General features: G+C 40.6%; 1 long non-coding RNA gene across 1 annotated transcript; it reads right to left on the reverse strand.

The window, feature by feature from the left end:
- Nucleotides 1-781: 781 nt before the first annotated feature.
- Nucleotides 782-14,467, reverse strand: LOC122717798. Its single transcript, XR_006347251.1, has 3 exons — nucleotides 14,269-14,467; nucleotides 4,732-5,163; nucleotides 782-989 (listed from the first exon to the last, which is right to left on the reverse strand). It is a non-coding gene; the product is annotated as an uncharacterized LOC122717798 (long non-coding RNA).
- Nucleotides 14,468-24,346: the final 9,879 nt, after the last annotated feature.

The following is a 24,346-nucleotide window of genomic DNA, read 5'->3' on the forward strand; positions in this document are numbered from 1 at the left end:
ATATTGAAACGAACGAAACTTTTAGCCGACACTTCGACTTTCTATTAGGAGAATATAATTTAAAAGGAGTTTTTTTACTTTTAACATATATTTACCTTTCTTGTACTTACCTTTTTATCATTTTTCTTAGTGTTGCCATTTTTTCACAGTTTTTAATTCTTTTTTTTCGGAATTTATATAAATTTTGATATCTTTTTTTTTCACACTTATCTTCTGTCGTTAATGCTGTTATTTTTAGTGCGTTTTTTATTATTTTTTTTTATTTTTTAGGATGTCAAGCTTTATATTTCTATTATTTTTGAAGCTGATTTTATAATATATTATACCTGTTGTCCGAATTAATTTCTTTTTTCATCCAGTTTTTTGAGTTTTTATTAGAAGAATATGTTTTAAAATTGGATTTTATAGATTTATTTTATACTTACCATTTCCATTCGTACGTTTTTACTGCTATCATTTTTTTTCTTGATTTGGAATATTTATAAATAATAAATTATATGATTGAATTAACTTTTACGTTATTTTTATATGAAAAAAAAATGTAAATTTTTTAAAAATGTTTATCGAATGTAGCAGAGTTCATATTTTTTAATGGGATATGGAAAAAATGGTACTTCAACGATTGTTAAATATATAATTTATTGGACAATAAAGTACATGTACACCATATTACAATTTTTATAAATATACTTATGAAAGAATACTATATACAATTCCTCTATTTAAAATCTAAATAAATTATATGATATTATCCACTCGAACTGTAAAAAAATAATAGATGTATCTTCATTAATCATCTGTGTATCTCTTCCATGGTTGATAACATCAGCCCGAACTATCTCGATCCCGACAATCTTTCTTACGATGATTTTCGAAAGTCTTGGCGAATTGAATCATTTCACAAGATCGCGTGTCTCTTCTCCCTTTACCGAACTGACATTCTTCTTATTCCCCTCCTTCCTGAGAGTCGACCGACTCGTCTCGTTCACCTGGTGAACACAGAAAAAAGAAGAATGAATATTCAAGTCATTCATTTCTCCCGCGGCTGCAAAGAACAATTGTTTCGTTTCACAGGCCCGATCGACGTTGGGCGTAATCGGCGATGGCTCTCCAGGTGCTCGGATATCTATAACGTTACAGCGTATCGAACGCAAGTATCGTTAGGTCACTCGTTCGATCCTCCTCCACCTGTAGGCGAGGTACCATTCCGCACCATACCATGAGTTACGCAAGGGAATGTTACGTTGTCTGAATTTTTATTTTATAAAAACATCCAATAGAATAAACCCTTATAAAATATTTTATCTAAAGCCTTATTATCGAATATTAATAAATATTCTAAGTATATATATATTTAAATATTTCAATAAATATTTTTTTGAAAATATTCGTTCGAATAAATAATATTATACTTAATATTATAAAATGTTTTCTTTTAAAAATATTCTACGTACGTAAAACGAAGAAATTGAATCGTTTACTTAAATTAAATAATAATTATACGAACGTAATAAATATAACATTTATCTTTTCTCAATTTCACGAAAAAAATTCCATCGATATTACCACAAAATTCGTGTACCACTTTCCCATCTCCGAAAAGAAACATCAAAGATCGATCGAGGACCTGTTTCGACCGTCTTAAATAATTTACGATCGTAAAACCATAACGTATATAGATCGATCTTCCTTCTTCCTCTAACAAACGAACTTCTGTGATAAACGTTCCACCGATATATATCTTCGCGACCCATATATATATATATATATATATAAATCGTTTCACCCTGCCCTCCACAATGTAGCACCGCGTTGGCATCGTGGCATTAAACCAACGTTGAAACGAATCGAAGCACCGTTGGCCGATTTTTCTTCCGGGAGTAAGACTGGATCGAACGTACCGATAACGCTCGATCACGCGCTTAATAATGATAACGCGATCCGACGCGGCGTATCGAATTAATTACCACGTGCCCGAGCGCGAGCGATTTTCTGGTGCACGCCCATCGGGCGCGGGAACGGCGAAACCTAAAATTATTTTTCGGGGCGTGCACACGACGTTACAGTTAATTAACATGCGGTATAATGCGAACGGAAATAATTAACGCCGCGGGGAGATCGTGTACCCGAGATACATCGCGCGAACAGCGTGCACGTAAATCGAGTCGAATCGATTTACGTGCGCGCCGCGTATCCCCGAGGAGATGATATCGACTCGTGTCGAACGCTAAATGTCACTCGATAGAATCTGTTTGGCCGATGGAGAGGATCGTCGAAAAAAGGGGGGAAGGGGAAACGGAAGAATTAGAAAAGTTGTTTGGGTTTATTAATCAACCCTTCGAATATTTTGGGGAACGAAGATTAGAATGGAGATCGTCGATGAGTGGGGAAAGAATAGGGAAACGAAAAGGAAGAATTGTGATTGTAACTTTGAATATTTGTAGAAAAAGGGAAGAAAAGGGGAACGAAAGAATTGTGGGAAAAAGTATTTGGATTTTAATTAATCCTTTGAGTAAAGAAAGGATAAGAGAAAAAGATGAATGAAAGAACAGTTATTTTGAATATTTTGAATATTTTAACAGGACGAAGTAAAAATTATTCGATGGAATATTTAATTGTAATTGTGTGAAATCCTCTCGCAATCTTTTATTAATATTATTCTCAAAAACGAAATTCGAAAGTGTACAAGAGGTAGAATAGATTGGTAGATCTACATGTATCTAGGTTACAACAGAGCTTAAGATCATTTCGATATTATACGTAATCGTAATTTAAACGCAAGCGGTGGTCTCCTCGTATTGTTTGCACGTGATTGCTACAGACGATGGACGATAATTAACATATTCATAGCGAAGGGTAATGCGAACAGGATAAACAAACGAGAGAATAAAAGCAGAAAAGCCCATTATATAAGGCACGGTATCGCGGAGATCGGCAAATAAGTCCATTACTTATTAAGCGTTAACAGGTTTCCAGAGAGGGAATCAAGGTAAGAACACGACCGGCTATCAACGGGATCGTCGTTCACCTATGCAGCTCGCAATGATACGTATACGATTGCATAAGCGGCAACGAGAAAGGATCAACGAAGAGGGGGTGAGACAAAACATTCGATGATTCAACGTTGTCATAACGTAAACAGATAACTTTCCAAAATGAAATCAAACACGTATACTTCTTTAAACGCTTTCAATCACATAAAATAGATTTCATAATACAATTACAAATTATATACAATACAATTGAAAATATATTTTCCATTATTATGTATTTTAAAAATAAATAAATTGTAAAATGAAGATTATCCTTTTCAAACGTACTATTAACAATCTATTTTAATGTCGTTAAATTTATTAAACTAACTTATCCTACACAACCTAACAATTTCATATCACGATCCACAAAATTTCTAACCTCCCCCAAAAAAAAAATAAATCTATAATCTCAAACCACCTACTTTTATTAAAGATCGAAGCCAGCAGGCAACAAACATAATGCATAAAACAAACGGTGGATACGATAATAATTAAAAGACTGAATATTTAAATCACGAAGATGGTATCTTCTATATAAATCGATTTCCATTAATTTCCCCTTTGCTTTCGTTCGAATAAGACGTTGGTAAATCACAGGCGCGAGTCGCGTGGAGCGGAAATTCGGCGGATTGGCGCGTGAAAATTGAAGCCAGCAAGCAACAAACATAATGCATAAAACAAACGGTGGATACGATAATAATTAAAAGATTGAATATTTAAATCACGAAGATGGTATCTTCTATATAAATCGATTTCCATTAATTTCCCCTTTGCTTTCGTTCGAATAAGGAAGGACGTTGGTAAATCACAGGCGCGAGTCGCGTGGAGCGGAAATTCGGCGGATTGGCGCGTGAAAATTGAACGGTTCGCCGCGCGCATCGATCGAGCGAGCGATAATCGAGGCGAGTGGAGGAGAGCCGCGCCGATATGCGGGTCCATCCCTCTCTCCGGAGACGCGTAAAGGTCAGCCTCGGCGTAAAGGCCTCCGTAGACGTTCCACATTACCGTGCCCGTTGCCATTTCTGGCAAATAGATCCGCGGTTCTTCTTCTTCGTCCGCTCCTCGGCCTCCCGCGAGTCGACCACCTCGGACGACGATCGAGAAACTCGACGGGCGAGCGGAGGCCACGGGGAGTGGAGATTGGGTTCGCGTTCTCTCTGATCGATTGATACGGTTTGATTGATTCCATGGAGGATTCGAGGGGAAATTTGTAGAGTGGATAATTTGTTTTGTGAAGTCGATGCAGTGTTGGCAATGTACTATCGTAAGTATCTATGTACTATTATACGAACGTACGAGGAGAAGTAGAAATTAAATACGGGAACTCGTATTCGGTTGTATTACGAAAGTAATTGAAATGGTAAGATAAGAGATGTAAGTGATTGAGAATCAATACAATGTTATACTCCGGTAAGAGTATATAAAGACTTTCACGTGGTTTTTCGATATAATGTACGGCATAATTGTAATAATAATGCTTCTAATAAAAGCAAATGATCTTTAGATATATATATAAAAGAAAAAAGAGAGAGAAACTCCATTTTTCTTAAACCATAAAAATAATTCGTAACAAAATTATCACGAAAAGTTATCACGAAATTTCTAAAAATTTCATTCCAGAAAAATAAAATTTCTCTCCAGGAAAATGAATCTCTAAACTATAATAATTTAATTAAAGTAGAAAATTTGAACTCACTTCGATAAATTCAAGGCCAAACGTATGCAAGATGGTCTCGATTCACGTATCGGCATTCCACGGGATGACGCGGCTAATGACAGCCAGCCCAGTCCGAGTTACACGCCGTAATGTGTCTATTTCTCAAGTCCTCCATGATGAGGCTGCCGCGTACGGCCTTCCGGCACTCGAGAGCCTCGTGTCGTCCGCTCGCGCGACGATTCGCACGATCGAGAAACGTGTCGATAGATCGCGGGTACACACGATGCTGCGAGGTCTTAGCTGATTGACACGCTTCCGTTAGACACCGGCTATCCCGCTTAATGGGCCATGCTCGTTGAAATCGTGCCCGAGATAGCATCGTTATGCTGCTCGAGCTGTCGGGGATTCGTCAGCTGGACTAATGCGATAAGTCGGTATCGAGGGACGAATATGTGTACAGGGGAATTTTATCTGAAAATAAATTTTAACGTTTTAGAATCATTTTTAACGATGCTCTTCCATTTGGCTGATGATATTAGGATTATTTGACAAGGAACAGGAAGATGAATTTTATTTTTAATAACGTGTATGTAACTCTTTTCCATTAAAATTTTGGTTAATAGTAGAATTATTTTCATGATAATATTGTATTTGTGTTATGGAAGAAGATATGTGATATGTATATTTTTAAAGATGGATAATGTCTCTTATTAATTTTCTGAAAACAATATAAGCAATATAACAGATCAAAATGATCCAGTTCCAATTAATGAGAATAAATGTACAATAATGTGAATAAAATATTTACAGACTCTTTTAAACTGTTATACAGTATATATAATTAAAAACATATAGATAAAGAAGACAAAACTTTTTTATATTTTAATAAAATTATTTTGAAGATGAATTAACATTGAAGTATATAAATTGAAAGAATTATTGTTTAAAAAACACTTTTTAAAATTAACATCTTTTATGATACATCTCTCATACAATTGTGAACAACTCTTGCGAAATTTGATATAGCGGCATTAACAAATAATTCGAAATCAGGGCCATCGCGATGCACCTCTTAGCCTCTTCCTACACCCCGAGTCGATGCACCTGCGTTCAGGTGCATCGGTAACGCGGTGAAAGGCCGAGGATGGCATTGCTTCCCGACAACCGTGTCCAGTACACTTATTCGCCACGAATACCATGGACCAACCAACTCCGTCTTCTCTCCCGTCTTTGAAAATAAATCCACAAATAATCGCGACGAGTTTCACACACGGTGACGAGGTTTGACCGCAGCCAATGCATACTCATCGGCAATAAAGAGACGGGGCTGCCATTGTTCGCGAAGCTTGAAAAAAAAGAAGAAAGAAAGAAAAAAAAAAAACGCTTGGTAAATTGCTGGCTGTCGGTTTCACGCGTTCACGGCATTCCAACCCGGCGCGAGTTTTCATCGATGGACACACGGAGCTCCTAATGGAGACGTACAAATGATTATTGGTGTTATTTCTTCGAGTGAAAACTCGTGAAACGAGAAAGAATCTCGTGTGCGCGATGCGAGCTTGCGTAACTTGTAACGGTGTCTCCGCTGGAGAAGATCGAGAGATTTCTTGCATCGAAATTTATCATTGACTCTAGTTTATCGATCTTCTTGCAGATTCGTTGTAGAAGAGAACGTTTTTACGGAGTATTTGTTCAATTGAGAGAAAGCATGTTCCCTCGAATGAATAAATATAAAGGATAATGAAACGTAGAATATTGTAAAATGCCGTGAATACTGCGGAATATTGTGAATAAAAGTAATGTAAATTATATAAGATAATAAAGAGTTTTATAGAGGAGAGAAAAGATTTGAATATCTATTGAATGATAATAATTTAAAGATATTCCAAAATTAAATGATCTATTACTATCCATGAATAGTATATTTAATAAAAAAAAGCCAAAAGAATTCTCATAAATATAGAAAAAAATAATTCTTTATATCAAATTAATAAAATCTAATAAGGATTTATAAAGAAGAGCAAAATAAAAAATGAAACGATACAAGTATAAAACAAAAGTATTCCAATATAATTCATTAATACTACTAAAAAATTCCTTCTAACTATATTCAAAAAACTTTCAATATGAAATGAAAACCCAATAAAAGCTCAAACTAAAAATTCGAAGTGAAAGCCATCAAAAAACGATCCGCCATATTGGCAATCACGTGATAACAAATTCCTCGAAACAACTCGCACGTAAAAAATTACTTTACTTCATCATAATCAATCGATATCGTAATCACCAAAAAGAAAGTTCCTTCTAATTATATCTAAAAAAAACTCTCAACGTCAAATGAAAATCCGATAAAAACTTATTCCTCTCGAATCAAAAATTCGAAGTGAGAATAATCGAAAAACGGTCCGCCATATTGGCGACCACGCGGTTATTTATATCATTGCCGAGTTTCCCGCGAAAACTCACGAGACTGTTGGACGTCGTTTGGCCCGACTCCCACGCGTGCACGTGCTCACGCACGATCGTGCGTGCAACGGATGAGTGCGTATGGTAATGACAGGCCAGGAAACGCCGGCCAGGCGCCAGCGTGCTGCCTCGGGCCACGACTACCTGCAATCTCCTCGAAATATCGGGGTGACTACCTTGAGAAACAGCCAAGGCCGTTGCAAACAGAATCAATTTCTTTCTAATTGCGATGCGGAGAACCGGTGATCTTGATGTACGCTATCGCGAGACGTTCCGCGTGTCTGTGTATTACGTGCTCGCGTTACGTGATAATTGGCGTTAGGTTCTCGTTCTCCCCGCTTGTGTTTGAAACCTGGTGCAAAACTCGTTCGTCGCCCGAGGTACAATGTTATAGATGAATTGTAGCGATCTGAACGTTACGATGTTATCGTGTGCTATGGGATTGAAAGATGTATGAGCCTGTTCGGCCTGTTTTTAAGATTGTGCAAAGATTACCTTGCGGAATTATGCTTTTAAGGCCATTTTTTCTGTTCGATAGATATGATAGATTGGTTTTATTCACCTTCAATCTCCGCTATATTATACTAATTTATTACGATGATTTTGTTGCAATTATATTTATCGCTCAGCTGTGAAATTGCATGCGAAATATAGACTTTTTTTTTTATTAGATAATTTATACGTTTTTAATATAATTATCGAATGAATCACTATTGAATTCACAATCGGAGGAAATATATATTAAACAAGTTGGTTAGGAAAAGGATAATATTTACAAAAGATATTCTGTCAATTATTTTTTACACGTACACTTCTCATTGTTCCAATCATAAGTAATTCAACAAATTTATATCATTGCAACTTTTATTGCAACATCAAATAAAAAAGTCCAATCGTTGGAAAAAAAACGAAGAAAAGAAAAAAATAAAAAAAGTTTCTTCCCGCAAACAGTATGGAACATACCATAAAAGAGAAATTCTCTTCTAAAATTAATAGGTTTACGTCAGAAATCGAACGGGCCCCATCAATCTACGAATCCACGAAAGAGAGATAGGAAAATGGGGTGAATACCCAAGGGTGATCGAGGTTAGGCAACTGTAACTGGAACTTGGAACTGTCGCGAGCGGTAATTTGAGCAATTACAAACAATGTTAGTCAACGGTGAAAGCGAAGCGGGTCGAGCGGACGTATCTTTCTCGCGGAAAACAGTTTCAGGGGAACGAAATAAATGTGCGAGCTTCGCGTGTTTTCGTGCAGAGAGAGAGAACCGCGGCAACCTTTAATCGTTTTCGCCCGAAACAGGCAGAGCACGCGTGGAACCCCAACAAATCTGCTTTTAATCGACCGTTGGACTCGAGGTTCTAGGCGTGCACTCCGTGTGTCGCAACCCGACAAGCGGCCACCGCGATTTGTCGCGATGTAATCTCGCGCTTCTACCTCGATTCTCGCAATTCTTTTTAGAAAACGTTGGGTTGGCCAACGATCAAAACGGTTCTCGTGCATCGATCACTGGAACGGATGGGCGTTTCACGGAAATTTAACGGTGTCAAGTGGACGCTTTTGGATCGGTAAAAGTCGGATATATACGATTGGAGAAAACCAGAGATTATTTTTTGCCATGTATGTCGATGCTTTCAATGGTTTCAGATCCATTGGGAATTGAATGAGAAATTTTTGAAGAAGAAACGGTTCACGAGAAAGAGAGAGAGAGAGTGATTAACACGTTCGCGCTTAAGAATTGCAAAGAAGAAAATGAGAAGAAAAATATTTCGTTACGTGTATTTTTGCTTGATGATCAAATGATGATTCATGTTTTTCTCTCTCTTTTTTTTTATAATGATCTTCGATTCTTAATCTAGTTATTATCGAAAATGTTAATATGAAATTATGTAAGATTCCACTTTGTATTGTAAAATTATTATATTTAACTAAATTATAAAATGATACTTTCGTCGCATAACTTATTTAAATTTCAATCGAATTGCATCGTGTAAATTATATCAGAGAAGGATATACAATGAATAAGCAACGGCAGGTATAGAAGACAAGGAGCACGACTCGAAAATCTTGCTACTCCTTACGTGTATAAATAGATAAATAGATTTCTACTTTTGTCCGTAACAAATGTCATCGAAATTCCAAGCGTCCCAGGCCAAGCCCATGTTCGATCCAACAAATCACCGTCCTAATAACCCACCTAATAATTCATCCAATTTCCTAAAAGCAACACGGCAACAAATCAATGTTCACAAGTAGACCACGACAAATACAAAGGAAAGGAGCGTGGACAGGCCGAGGCGGCAGCCAGAGGCGATCTACGATCACTCGCACGGATCCAATGGAATCAATTATGTAGGAACAAGAACTTAACGAACGCCGATAGATGAATAATCGAAGAACCAGACACCGAATTAGCGTTTTTTTTTCAATGTTCATCGGTATCCATTCGCGGTTTCACTCGCGCCGACTTCACCACCGTGGACACCCACGCTTCACACGGCCCAGACGCGTTTCACGCTTCGCTAGTGGGATCGTTCTTTCGCCTCACAATGTAAGAGATCGATATCTGGCCGGCTATCGACAATGTATCGCGTTTCACGGTTGCACGAGCCCGTTTTCTTTCTTTTTCTACGCTCTGTCCACCTCGTCAGCGAACACTTGCCTCGAGAAACGCGTTCACACCTACGGAAGGAGAGAAGTATGTGATCTTGGTTACCTATTATTTTGGAGGATCTGGTTTGTATAAATGGCCACGGTTTCTAAAAGTGACGTTCTTTCATGCGAAGTTGAAATCAAAAGAAAAGGGATAATTTTGTAAAATTTTTGGAATTCGAACTTTCGAATATAAGTCGTATTTTGAGGGAAGATAAGTACGATTTGATAGATTGTGTCAGCATGGTATTTAAATACTTTTATTAATGTTGATAGATTGATAGAAAAACAATATCAATATTGATCTCTATTGAGATTATTACTTTGAGAAATTATATTTATGGTGATAAAGAAAAAAGGTAGAGAATAGGTTAAAAAGAATAAGAAGGAGGATAAATATACAGGAAAGCAATAGCTTGTTAGCTTCAACTTCGCAAACTATGTACGCGCCGCAGGGTTTAATGCCAACTTCGCAAGTTTACCGTAAAATCGTGAATCATTAATGCTAATGGATCGCTATCGTAGGATAACATTAAACAGATTCCGCGACTGATGCCTATGGCATCGTATTATTGTTACTTATTGTTGCGTTTAATATAACTTTAAGAAGATGTTAATAAACCTAACCTCAACTACTATAGCCTATGAGATATCGTTAGATGCGTTGAGAATTAAAATCCAAACATTTCTAAAAAGGAATATCATTCTCTTTATACAACAATTATTTCACAAATCCATTTATTTTAAACTAAATTAATTTAAACTAATTATTTTAAACTAATTTATTTTAAAATAAATGTTGCAGAAACCAAGGGAAATAAATAAGAATACGATCAAGAAATCAAACGTACTATTTTCAATTTCCAATCCTGGTGGCAACTTCATCGATGTCCAGATAGGAGGCGTTCAAGTATCTCGAGGAAATCTCGCGAAACTTAACGCGGATTGAGTGCACTATAAAGTGTCACGCTGGGAAATGTTTTACGATGATGCAAGTTTGTCGTGTCGGTGGAAAATCGAGGTCGAGTTTGCATGGACGAGCGTGCCGTGTGCCTCGGTCGTTTATGCAGCCAGCATATTTACGCCTCTCTTTGCCCGTAACAGAATGCATTGTTAGGTCATCGTAAATGCTGGCGTGTGACGCGCGCCTCTTATTTGACCCTTTTCGGTGCATCCAGGTTTCACGATCGATGCTTTCCACGCGTGTTCGAGCATTCCTCGTGTTGGCGACAATAAGAAAATATTCATGCACGGTACTCCAATCCTTGAAGTAGTTTTTAAAATTACTCTTTCCAAATTCGATTAATTTTGATGACGAGAATTAAGATAATTTAATTGAGAGGTCAAGAAATTTGAGAATTCAACGAATTATGATCATATAAGAAAGTTTAAGTATATTGAACACATGATGACTCGTAAATTTATTAATTATTATTTGACCAAGTAAGAATTTATATGACATTTAGTAAACAGTAAGCTATAACATCTTATGTAAATCGTTAGATACAATTTCAGAAGGTGTAGTTTTCGAACATACAAGATTTAAATATCCACTAGCGAGAAACGGAGTTGTATCATGTCGGTATATATTGTAAATTGAACTGGCTATCAGTTGAAAAAGAAATTATGAAGCGTAGGTGGTGATCAATGAAACAGTTGTTGAATTTACACAATGTTCGTTTACAACTTTGAACAAGACCATTAAGTTTCTCGTGCTCGCCAAAGAAACTTCCATTGAACTCGTTTTACTGAAATGCCATGTACACTGTGGACACTCCCGTTACACAAGAAAACCTAAGTATAATATTTTACAATAAGATGAAACAATCTTCTTAGTTGACAAATTTCTTTCTTATTATATTATACCAAACGAACGATACCAAACTATTCAACTTTTATTTAAAATAAAATTTCACTACGAAGAAAAATACCAAAATGATAATAGTAGCCAAGATTCCCTGTATATTATCCCTGTATATTTTTTTTATTTACCGTTCCACAAGATCACAAGATGCAAAGGAAAAAAGTTGTCTTTTTTTGCAACGTGTATCAAGATCATCGAGATCGATGTAAAGAGAAATTAATTGACAACTTCGCCCTCCTATTAATTAAAACCGTGTACGACAAGAAAAGACCATAATCTCGCGAGCAACGCGACGAATCCAATTTCGTTATTCCCATAGCCTCATTATCCGATATTGAATCTTGGGGTTGCATTTATCGATGCCATGGTATATTATGAGATAAGTGGAACGACAAGAGCGCATTGTGCGAGGAGGGTCGCGTCGAGCCACGATAGAAAATGTCTTCGTAGAGAGAAAAGAGAGTAAGGGAAGGGCAAAGGTGGGCAATAAAATCGAGTTATTATCCTTATTATCGGCAGCGTTGCGAAAGCACGGTCGCGCTCGCGTGGGCCGCCGTGTAGACTCATTGTCGTACCGTGTGCACCCGCGTAGCCCGGCATCGTAGGTATCGTTCCAGGATCGATAACCCGGCATAAAATCAGAGGATCGGAACGGCGTGTTCCTTCGTGCTCGCGTTAATTCTATCGTTCGTTAGAAAGTAACCACGAGTCGAGTCGTGAGATGAATCTTTGGCGAGAGGTTTTCTGTGCTAACAGTTTATGTACTGTTTACAAAGTAATTGGACGATCATCTCTGCCCGAATGACGCAACGATGACTCTCTGATAGCTCGCAAGTGGATCGTCACGGTACGTGGAACGAGGTGTGCATGCGATTTTGTTTTACGATAGTTAGTGCTGATTTCTTGTGGATATTTCGCGCTGGTGAGATTGTAGTAACGTGATTGAATAAAACATTCAATAAAAAAGTCTTTGAAAACTTTAATTCATTCTTCAAAATTAAGATTAAAATATTAAATATATACAGATTTTAGAATTTCCTTTCTCCATGAGTCAAAAGTTAAATGATTCGAATAACGCATTCTATTCCATTTAATGCTTCCGTTTAATGATTAAAAATTATCATCCTCGCAGCGATTTCTTCGTGAACATACGAATGAGTTAGAATTAAATTTTCAAACCATCACCCGGTATCGCGATTCCAGAAATATACACATCACCCACATAGAACCAGCATACCTAATCGGTATCAATTACACGCGTACCGACCACTAACCTCGAAAGAATCGAGGAAAATCCACGCCGCCTATTCACGAAACGTTCCATTCTCGCCTTTCCCCGATAACAGATCTATCGATCAATCCTCCCGCCGATCCACATACCGATAATCGGACATTGTATTACAATTCATTACGCACTATTCAGAGAAGGCGGAAAAGGAAAGCTGGTGGAAAATGAGCCGCTTCAAAGGGGACCGTAGGCACAAGTCGACCGCCAGTCGAACGATCATTATCGGCCTAACCGCGTGCGGTAACACAAAGTGAATTCCAATAAACTGGCCGGCATTTTTCCGCATCCCACGTGGTACGCGGAGTTCACGCATCGAAGTCGAGAGCCCCCCTCCTACTCCTTTGGACGGCCGTAGCCGTGTGTACCCTCCGACTTGTTGGAAATATCTCGGGGTACTCGTGCGTCGCCTCTCCTTGCGCTCCGATCCCAACGTGCACGTGGCTGGAATTGCTCGAATTGCCGCGACTCCGGGCCCGATCTTATTTATTCCACCATATGGAGTACGTTTGCAGAATTCGAGAGAATCGTCCCTCGAATACGGAAGGCGACTCGACCCACGACAACGACATTTGTTTATGAGAATCGTGAAGTGGGGGAGAGTGGAGGGGAGGGGAGGGAGGGGAGGAGGGGTTCCCTCTCCCCCAAGTGGTCAGTGTAGATTTTGAGCAGAGTTTATTTCGAGGAATGGTTCGTTAGGTACCTCGAGCAGGTACCACGGCGATGTTGGTTCTTGAATTATTGGATAGTGTGCTTGTTCTTTGAATGTTAAGGGATATGGCCAGGTATCGGCCATCCCCCTCGTGCCTATTCGGTATTTTAGGATTAATGTGGGAAATGATCTACGTGTCATTTCATTTCTTAACGGGATTAGTACAAATATAAAATTAGTACAAATATAATAAATGACGTAATATTAGGGCGAGGAAAGAAAGATTTTTTAATCTGAATTCTGATCATGAATTCTATCTATAATGATTTCAACTTTTTATAACAGATTATTCAAAATAAATCCTTATATTTGTATCTAAAATTTTCCACTCTTGATCCATTAATAAAATTGTTCTAATAATAAAATTGCAATTTAAATAAATCAATAGCAAATATATCAAATGAGAGGTACAATATTAAAACTATCCATTTTTTAAAAATACTGAGATATTTATTATTGAAATATTATCATTTTCTTTTGTTTAAACAACATATTTAAATTTTTACTTTCTAACGTGTCTCATTTGTTCAGACATAGATAGTTTTATTGTACCTCTCTCAGATCAAAACCACATCCAGAATCGACAAACTGAATACTTACACGAATCCTCGAAACCATCAAACTCGTCCAAAACCTCGAGCTGTTCCCCCGGTTGCCCTCGAACGGAGCCACGTCCGTAGAATTTCAGCGGAACCGAGAATCGAAGGCGGAAGACGAGTCACTCGTACGGACGCTGCTCGTCCCTGAGAATTCCAGGACAAGTGGCACAGCTTCGTGGACTCCGCACGACGTGCGCAAGGTGAAGCAAAGTGTGGTCGTTTCTCGTATCTGTCCCCTCCTCCCCCCTCTACCCCTCTACCCCTTTCGCTGGCACAGGTTGTTGTTCGAACCGGAGCTCGCCGGGCCGAGCTGAACCGTGTGGCCATTCAGCCGAAGCAGGTTAATATCTCGACATTGTGGACACAAGTAATGGGGGCCTTTGCGCTTCGGGACAAGCGGATGGAAGCGCGCCGAGATATTTCCCTATCACGACCTTTCCTCATTTTTTCCACCTCCTGTTCTCTCCGCTATTTACCGTCCTCGCTGATTTACCACTCGTATTTGAAAGTTTATAGCCCGGTACGCATTAGTGGACGTACTTTAACAGCGCCGGATTTGGCTATCGGCGTTTGTGTTTGCCATATTTTTTGCTACTTATTGGTTTAACGATGGGAAACCCGCGTTGCAGGGTCATCGCGACTGCAGGAATAACGGTGGATCACGGGGCTAGATGGGTGTATCTAACACCTTTCTTCGTTTATTACTACGCTCGCCGGTCTTATGTTGGAATCTAATGTTCGAATAACAATCTCGGTAGTGCCATCTAGGTGCGCGCGTCATCTCGGTCCATCTCTCGCGCGTAATTGACGTTCCGCTTTGATGCGTTTCGATAGAAGATGACGGTGAAATTTAATAACGCCGAATTTTGGTACGTCGACGCCAAAGGAGATTTCTAATCGATCGGTTAAAATTGTTTAAAATGTAATCGATTGTGGTGATCTGTCATTTTTAATAGCGATCGATATCGTTTGTGTACTTTCGTTTTGTTCATCTTTCCATCCTCGCGATGATAGCGTGTAATCCATTTTATTATCTGTATTTTTCTTATCCTTTCTTTTTAAATTTTTTATTATTTTATAACCGAATATACCGAAAACGCAGAACAATGACTACATTCATCCTAATCAAAGCGGTTGAACGGCTCAGAGCAGCGCAAATTCGTGCCGATATATTTATCGACGTCAGCTCTAAATCCATTAATTCGATTCCGCATTATGCAAATTCAGCGGCGCGAGCCTCAACGTCCTCAACAGGCGCACGTGGGCGAGACACACGGAGCCCGCTACTTGTAGCGTTCGTTCCAGCTGTTGCTTGGATTCGTTCAAACAAATTTGAGGTTGCACTGTCCCGGAGGTTCCGTCAAGAAACCTCGCGTAGGCAGTGGAAGTTCTGACGACTCGACAAGGAACAAGGTATTTTAATTTTTTCGACAATGGAATTTCCTGAATTAGTTAATAGAAAATTTCTTCTCACGTCTTGGACTTTTAATCGAAACATTATTGATCTTTTACAAACATTCCTATATGCTTCGTTCATTCATCTCATTTTTTCATTCATTTTTCAATTTTGGAGATGATTTTACGCATAAAAGTTAAAAAAAATCTTTACGGAGATTCGAGTCCGTGGAGGTGATCCCCGGAACAGGGGTCTACATACCCTTTGCCAAGGCGCTGTCTCGATTCTTTCGCATTATCGTGTTCTTTTCGATTATATAGTTTATATAACAGTGTAATCTATGTAATTTACACACTTATTATTTACTTATGTCGATAAACAAATTCTATAAATATCAAAAGAGATTGTTTAATTATCTCGAAGGAAGGCCACGTTAAAAAATGATTGAGAAACACTGTATATAATTCTGTCAAATTTCTGTTGTTTTATTCTCCTCCCGTTATTTACCTTCGAAACGACGATTTTGACCACTATCCACGTCGAATCAAATTAAAACGGCTGATCTCCCCGCGGCTGTAAACATCAAGAGCCGTGCACGTTACACGAATATAAACACCGTTCGTTTCGCACGTGTGGATGAAACGCGGGTCGCGTTCACGCCATTAGAATTCGTTTTGTCCGCGAAATCGCGGCGAACGCATCGCGCGCTTTCTCCTCGAATAAACGCGAGGAGCCTCGAGGCAGGCAACCCGCTCGGCGAACGTGATTCACCTGCGCGCGGGTGTGACTAATTAGAGTCAGCGGCGAGCCAGACAATCGGCAACCAGCTCGGTCGTGCTTTCTCGGGCTTAATCGCTCGAAAATGGTCCATCAAACGTGTGTGCGTTACGTAACGCGTGCGCGCTTCGCCCGGCATGCGATGAACTTTCGTGTAATGAAAGTCAAATGAAAGTTCCCCGTAATAACGATGATTCTTTCCAATGGACCAATCGTGACGCGATCCTCCAATCGTCGCTTATATTCTCATGCTCGCCTTGTCGAAACGTTACACGCTCGCATTTAATTTTAAAATTCTGTTAGATGAAAGATACTGAAACCTTGTATGTAATTTAACGATCTTAAACTCGAAACTGAAATAATTTTCTTAGGCCTGAAACTAAGTAAAAGTAATTTTAATATCTATGCTCTTCTATGATATTCTTATTAACTCGTTATCTGTAAGTTATCTCCATCTTCTCATAGCGCAAACAGCGCGATAATATCATAAAAATACATCGTATAATCTCGAAATTCGAAACCAATGCTCGTCGAACTTAAGCCTCAACTTTCTTACCACAACCTACAAAATAACATTAATAATCAACGAAGAATCGACAACTTCCGACACGAGAAAATACCTTGTTTCTTACCGTTTCTAAGAAGTTTTCCATGTAACAAGCTCGTCGACCTCACGAAAATGCCCGCCTGCCAATCCCAAGTAAAAGCAGGACACGTTAGAGTATTGTACGAGATCCGGATGTCGGATGGACCCGCGTGTCCCGATCTTCGGCCACGGTCCTCTCGCGCGTGGGAACGAGGCGAGCGAAGCGCGGAAGCGTGATGCCGGCCACGGCAGGAGGGAGACTCGCGTTTTCGTACGATGATAAATGATCTCATCACCGGCATTTAGAACGCGGCATCGAGGGGAAAAAAAAAGAAAAAAGAAAAAAAAGAAATGCCTCGAGCCGGCCGGCGAAGAAGGGCAGGGGAGGAAGGGCTCGTTTAGACCCGAGGGCGAGAGGGCACGGATCGCGTGAAAATATTGCTCGGGAGGGCAGAGGCTGGAACAAATTTAACACGGCGACGCGGAAGTATCATTAACGCCCCGTGAATAGCTTTGATTTCTAATTATAGCGTATAATTATTGGCCAGGGAAATTGTGTGTAACGTATCGAAGGTGTACCGGTCAAGTGGGTTACGAGTCAATCATCGGTTTCAGACCCGGCTCTTTTGAATTCGTCGTGGGGATCGATAAGCGGGAAGTTAATGAAGCGGTTGATAAATGGGTGCCGGGTAAAATCTGTCGTAACTTTGCTTTCATTTTGGAGGAATTAATTAATATTGCTCTTTGATTTGTCGGATCATGGATAATGAAAAGCAGCTTGAATTTTTCTTCGTTCTTTTAAATTTGCGATGGTATGCCAGTATTTTATATTAGAATATCAAGTGGCACGATTATTTAATTGAAATTAAACAGATTTAAATAAGTTTGAATAAGATTTGGTGCGAGTATTAAGAAAAAATAATTTACGATTATTCATTCAAAAACGCAACAAATAAAATAGACAATATTATTATTCCTCCTTTGCGATAATCGAAACAGATTTGATTAAAAGAAAAAGTTAATATGTTTAAAGATTATACACCCAATACCGAGGGCAAGATAAATTAACACAGATTACTACTTGTCGATGAACCGCTAATAGCCCTCGCAGCAATCCCAGCATCCCCTTCGCGTACTCCGCGCACTCCTCCGCCATCGTTCTGAAACAGAACAAATAAATGAATAGAGAGGGAGTAGTAGTATACTGATTGGCCCCCAGAAGATTACATTCGACGTTATTACCACGAAATCGACGGAAGAGTCTCTCTCTCTCTCCCCTCTTTCAACGAAGAGGAAAAGGAAGAGGAGGAGAATAAAATCAAATGGAACAGAACGCGAAAACTAACCTAACCCAGTCCCATCCACATCTCCCCCCATAATGGAGGATGGATCGTCCCTTGGAACTGAAAAACAAAACCGAATATAGATTATCGCGAGGCTATGGATACGCGCACGCTCTATAACCGTAATAACCAGTTAAACGTTTTCGCGACGACGGGTCGGCCTAGAGAGAGGTCTGCAACGCAGTCCCTTCTTCTTGGAGAGGGGGCAGAAAAGAGGGTCGAGACGTGGGACGTCGAAAACTAATATCGAAGCCGGGAGGGCCCCGCAATTGCGGTCGCGAGGAACGGCCCTGGCTACCGTGGGCCGCATCTTCACCGGGGAACTTTGGTCCACGTACTTGTCCTTGAACATCCACCGCCCGTTCGGGATCAGGTTTCAATAATTTCGCGGCGGCTAGGACTAATTTTGAATGCCATTAGTTAGCACACGCCGCCTGGGATGATCCAGCCGCCGGAACGGATTGTTATTTCATTCGTTCGTTTCAGTTCCTCCCCTCCATCCCTTCCTTTCCTACCCTCCTCGCCATTCCCTCCCTTTCTCTCTCTCTCTCTCTCTCTCTCTCTCTCTCTTTGTTCGTGATCGTTGCGCCCGCACGTCGCTCCAATACACCGCTACCGTGTTATGGAAGCCGAACGCCAACGCATCCAGGCCCTTTCCTTCTTCTGTCGACAAAAGCATCTCTCTCTCTCTCTCTTTCTCTTTCGCGCATCATCCCCCTTCCTCGCCTCGTGGCGCCACTTGTGATTGAATCGGCTACGCGGCGATATGCGGCGTAGGGATTCGCCCTGCGTGGATCGTGGCGCACGTCGGCGTGCTCGTCTGCGAATTCCGCGGGATCGTTTCTATCGAGCATTTCCCAGCGTCGATCGGTACGCGTGGTATTGGGTCACTGGGCGCGCGGATGGATCGAGATCCCCTTTGTTCCCGTCTTCGTCCACGTCGCGCGTTATCGGCTCGGGTCGTCTCGCTTCGACGCCCGTGGCTCTTCCGTCTGTGGGCGACGAACAGAGCCCCCTGATCTTTTCTTCGAGCCTTCGAAGCTTGACGCGCCTCCGTCCGAGAGAGATATATTCGCGATCCCTCGAGCATGTGTCGCTTCAAATATGCGCGATCATCGATCGAGTTTATTGATCATATCTTGACGAGTTGAGAAGAATTAAAATGTTAAAATTCTTGAACCGTCAACTAGTCTACATATTCTTGCGATTGTGTTATTCAAGATGGCGAACCAACGAACCGACTCGATTAACCTCTTCAAGTAACATATCGAGTTTTCGACAATTTTTGTATAACCAATCAAATTTTGTACCAATCCCAGGGATAATAGATCGCACGATCTTTAATTGATTATTGGGCGACATATCAAGTTTACCGACGAACTGATAGAATTGCAAGAGGATAGGACATAGAAAAGGAAGTCACGGAAAAGCGAAGTGCAGGGGAAAAGAATAGCATCGAAGGCGGATGGATCGGCCATTAGGTGGTATTCTCTGGTATCGGCAGCATAGTCTCTCCCGGCTATTGCCCGTACACGGCTACATAGTCGCTCACGTAGTTGGCTTTGATGTGCCGCTTGTGCATTGTAGATGCATTATAATGCATACCCCACTAAGAAATCCGGGGCCTATGTTGGTATTATGGCCGAGCGCCTCCTCTCCCGTGGCTGCAGCTTCGATAATCGAACGCGCCTTGCCCCGTCCCGTGCACCTCGGCCAGGATTATATGAATAGAAAGGCGGCGTGATACGTGATGGGCGTGTGCAATTGAAAATCATATTACGTAAAGGAGCGGGGCAGGAACGAGGCCCGGTGAAAATTTGCAGTTTCTTTTTCAACCGCAGCGCCACGACCTCCCACCCTGCCTGTCGCATCCCTGCCCTCGAGAGTTCCAACACCGTTCCCTCTTTCACCTTTCGCCCGTTGTCCCGAAGCCAGCGGTCGCGCGGACAATCGCGGCATTTCACGTGTCGTGCGCGCGGAATTACGATGGACAGACTGTTGATCGAACGATAATCCTGAAATAAACGCGACTTACATTGGCCGCGCGATCGTTGACCGGAATAACGATCGAGGATGATGCAGCGCTGGCAAGAGCGGCAAGTTTTGTGTTATCGCGTGCCGCGGTATTGGTCCAGGTATTGCTTTATGAATAATTCCTTCCTTCCACGCAAAAGAGTGGAATATATTAAGTTAATTGTGGCGAGAAAGTTAAATTAGGTGTAACGTAAGATTATTAAAGTATTGAGAACCCCGTCGCCATCTTCGTTACCATAAGAGAATTAAATTATATGCACATACTCGATAATACTTCGAGATATTCTTCATCGGCATAAGAAGATACATCGGGCAACGTGGAATCAACAAAAAAACTAGAGAGCTAGGAACCATTTCTTCGAGAGAAATAAAGATATTCTAAAACTTAGAAACCTAACCTAAAAACGAATGAAACCTATTTCAAACCTATTTCAAACTTACAACGGTTTTTTTTATTTAAAAAGATATTTTTACCAATTAAAAATTAACCGACTCGAAATCAACTCTAACTTATTTTTCAGGATTATTTCACGACTTCCGGCGGCACGTTCTCGCCATGTTTCGACCGGCTTCCTCGACAGAAGCTGCCTCTCGGCTGGCCTATAATTTGCGCGGTCGTGCCCGGGGGATCTGCTCCGAGTCGTCCTCGCGGAATGATATTCCGTTTGGCCGGGGGATCACGGGGGAAAGAAGGGAGAAAGAAGCCCCCTCGATGTCCGGTAGCAGCCACCGGGCGCGGCGCCACCGTCGCGCGCAATTACAACGCTCCCGGCCGTTTTTAATCTTGAAAACGTCCCGGGCAAAAAACGTAATAACTTTTTTGCCACCACGATTACGAGGGCCCTCTCTCGAGGGCTTGGACCGGATGAGCTGTTGGCGCAAAATTGGAGACTCCGCCCCCGCGTGCTCGGCGGATCGTTCGGTCCCTGGATAACGACCAGCCTGTATGCAAATCGTCCTGGCGCAGGCGATTTTCGCGGAACATTATTATATCGCTTCGCCCTGTGATATTATCGTGTGTATAGACGATGCACGATATAGACGCGCCACGGGATTACGGGAAAAAACATCAACGCATCAGTGACATCGCCGGAGGGGATGGCGGATCGCAGAAGATGCAGAAGAGCTTCTGACAACTTTTTAATGGAACCCCTTCCCGTCGTTTGCCCGTTTGATTGTGCGGTCGAACGTATTTATACTTGATACTGTGTTATTTAGACGGGGGTTAGTTTAGAAAAACTCTCCCCGGGATTATTCTCTCGCGAAATATCTCACCGCTCCTGATGGATATTTACCTCCCCCTCCCCCCAATCCCGCGAGAATATCTCATCGTTGACTCTGGTTATACTTGTATCAGTCGGTTTCGAACGAGACACGCAATACTTTGCCACGCTACGGTTGCCTATTCTCCCCCGCAGTACGGGGGACGAGGTGGAGTAAGGTTCACGTTGCGAGGTGTGAGTCGGCGAAGGTGGAGGCGTCATTGTCGCGGCTCGTTTCACCATTGCGTCACAGGCGTACGCGACGCGGCCTAGGAGCATAGAAAGCGTACGAATCGAATGGCCAACGATCATTTGTCAAGCGAGAACGTCCGCGTGCTGGGAGCCGCAGACGACTACCGCTATCGCGTCTAAACGCGGATTATCGAAGAAGAAGGGGGGAGGAGGGAAGGGAGGAGGGGAGAGGATGGAGGATGGAGAAGAAGAAGAAGAAGGAGAAGGAGAAGGAGAAGAAAAAGACGAAACCTCGCACCTACCGTATCTCGCCTGGGAGAGTGATATTTCTATCGTGGATGTTGAGGTAGGAACGTGTTAACAATCCGTGCCTCGCCAACCGGCGCGGCGATTGATGGCCGTAGAAAAGAGGATTTATTAATCCTGACTATTATCACTGTTTCCCGGCCGGGGACAAACGACGACTCTATCGATGTTTCGATACTCATTATGTCGATACCGACCTGCTTCACCCTGTCGATCTCTATTTATATCGGTCCTATGACCTTATGGCGATTGACGAAGTATCAGTCATTTCATAGAGGTAGTAGTAAAATACATGTATCCTATAGAAAAGATTTTATTTTCCTCGAAGTGAGAATTAAATGAATTAATGTAAGAAATGTAGAAAGAAAAAGAAGGTCAGGGAAGATAGCTTGAATAATTTCTTATATAGTCTCTTTTTATCTCGATAAAATGAATTTTGTTCAAACCTACTTTTCTCAAATTCATACGAATAAAAAGAATTTATGGATAATAAAAAATGGAAAATTAGAATGAAAAATTATTCAGTCCGAATCGGTTAGAATATAAATCGAATGTAAAAGTAAGATAATATTAAAGTAATCAAGTCCAAGTAAGTGACATGGCCGTTTTGAATACCCTAATGCATTCCAGGTGCACACATAATGTTCCTAGTTCAATTAGGTCACCTGATGCTCCCGAGAAATTTTATTCATCTGATGGATTCCGCGTGATTTGATGGACCTGATGCATCTAATGCATCTAACGTACATTATGCAGGTAAGGTATAATCCAACCATTGCCCCGGATGCACTACATACATCGAGTTGAATTAATGAGTTCATCTAAGAGTAAGTTAATCTAGTTTATACGCTATGAAAGCTATAGTAAATTACGTTTCGAACCTTAATCTTATCTTATAGAATATAAAACTCCATATCTTGTGTAATCTTCAATCTATCAATATTAATTATGTAATATAAAAAAAGAATGATATTGATACAAAAAACTGGTTTCTTAAAAATTTCAAACATCCTTCGATTTTATCTTATTTCTATAAAAGAATTCAAACTATTAATTAGAATCATCGATATTCACGTTATAAACGATAAATAATACCATAAAGTATCAAGTACAAAAACCGAATATGTAACAAAGATATTTTTAATTTAATTTATATATCTCAGAAACAAATTTAAACTTGATAATATCGAATTTTGATGTCTCTGAGACTTCACACACAACATCGTTCATGTAACAAAAATAAAACAAATTACGAATTAAAGTAAACCTACTATAATATAAAAAAAAAAAATCAAAGAACAGCTGATAAATTTTAATCTCGTTACACGATAATCTTCGAACCAGGAGTGTAGCTGCATTCTATCAGCACCTTAATTGATCACCACGTCAGAGAGTTCGACATCGCGTTTATCAGCGAACATCGTCTCGCCGTTATGAATCAGATACGCACAACAATCTTCCATTCGTCCCCCTCCCTCTCCCCCAGAACACGCTACTTTTTCCTATGACGATCACGGGAGGACGAAACTGCGGATCTGCGTTGCGCAATTATCGAGGCGAGGGTCTCCCCAGCTGCTTTCATCGATCCCCGTGGATCCACGTGGAGAGGAGAAGATTACGGGGAACCGAGAAGATGTCGATGCGTGGATTGCTTTATTAAATTTTGCGCAACGCAAACGATTTTCCAACAGAGACGGAGCATACGAGCTATAAATCAACCGGTACAATGACATCGGCACGGCGATCCTCTCCACCGTTCTCTCTCTCTCTCTCTCTCTCTCTCTCTCTCTCTCTCTCTCTCTCTTTTTCTCTTTCTCGTGGACCGTGGCTCGCGGGCAAATCCGCGTGTCGTTTACTTACGTAAATGCACTGTAACTTGGCCAGCAGGTGATTACAATCAGGCAGGTAGGTACAAAGCTTCCGATCCAAGGATCGTTTCGCGGCATTAATTCGCGCCTATTCCGCCAAGACAGATGTTTGTCACTCTTCGATTGGTTATTTGGAGGGGGTGAGAATCGTATCCAATCGATAGAAAGTGGATATTATAGGATTACGATTCCATGACATTATCTTGGATTATGTCATAGAAATTGTTTCGATATGCCAGTTTATTGTATAAGAGATAATATTGAAACGGAAGAATATAAAAATATACTAAGAAAGAAATATTCTTCTCTTAAATG

The sequence above is a fragment of the Apis laboriosa genome, unplaced genomic scaffold, assembly GCF_014066325.1.
Source record: "Apis laboriosa isolate Shangri-la unplaced genomic scaffold, ASM1406632v1 scaffold59_cov161, whole genome shotgun sequence".
Lineage (NCBI taxonomy): Eukaryota > Metazoa > Arthropoda > Insecta > Hymenoptera > Apidae > Apis > Apis laboriosa.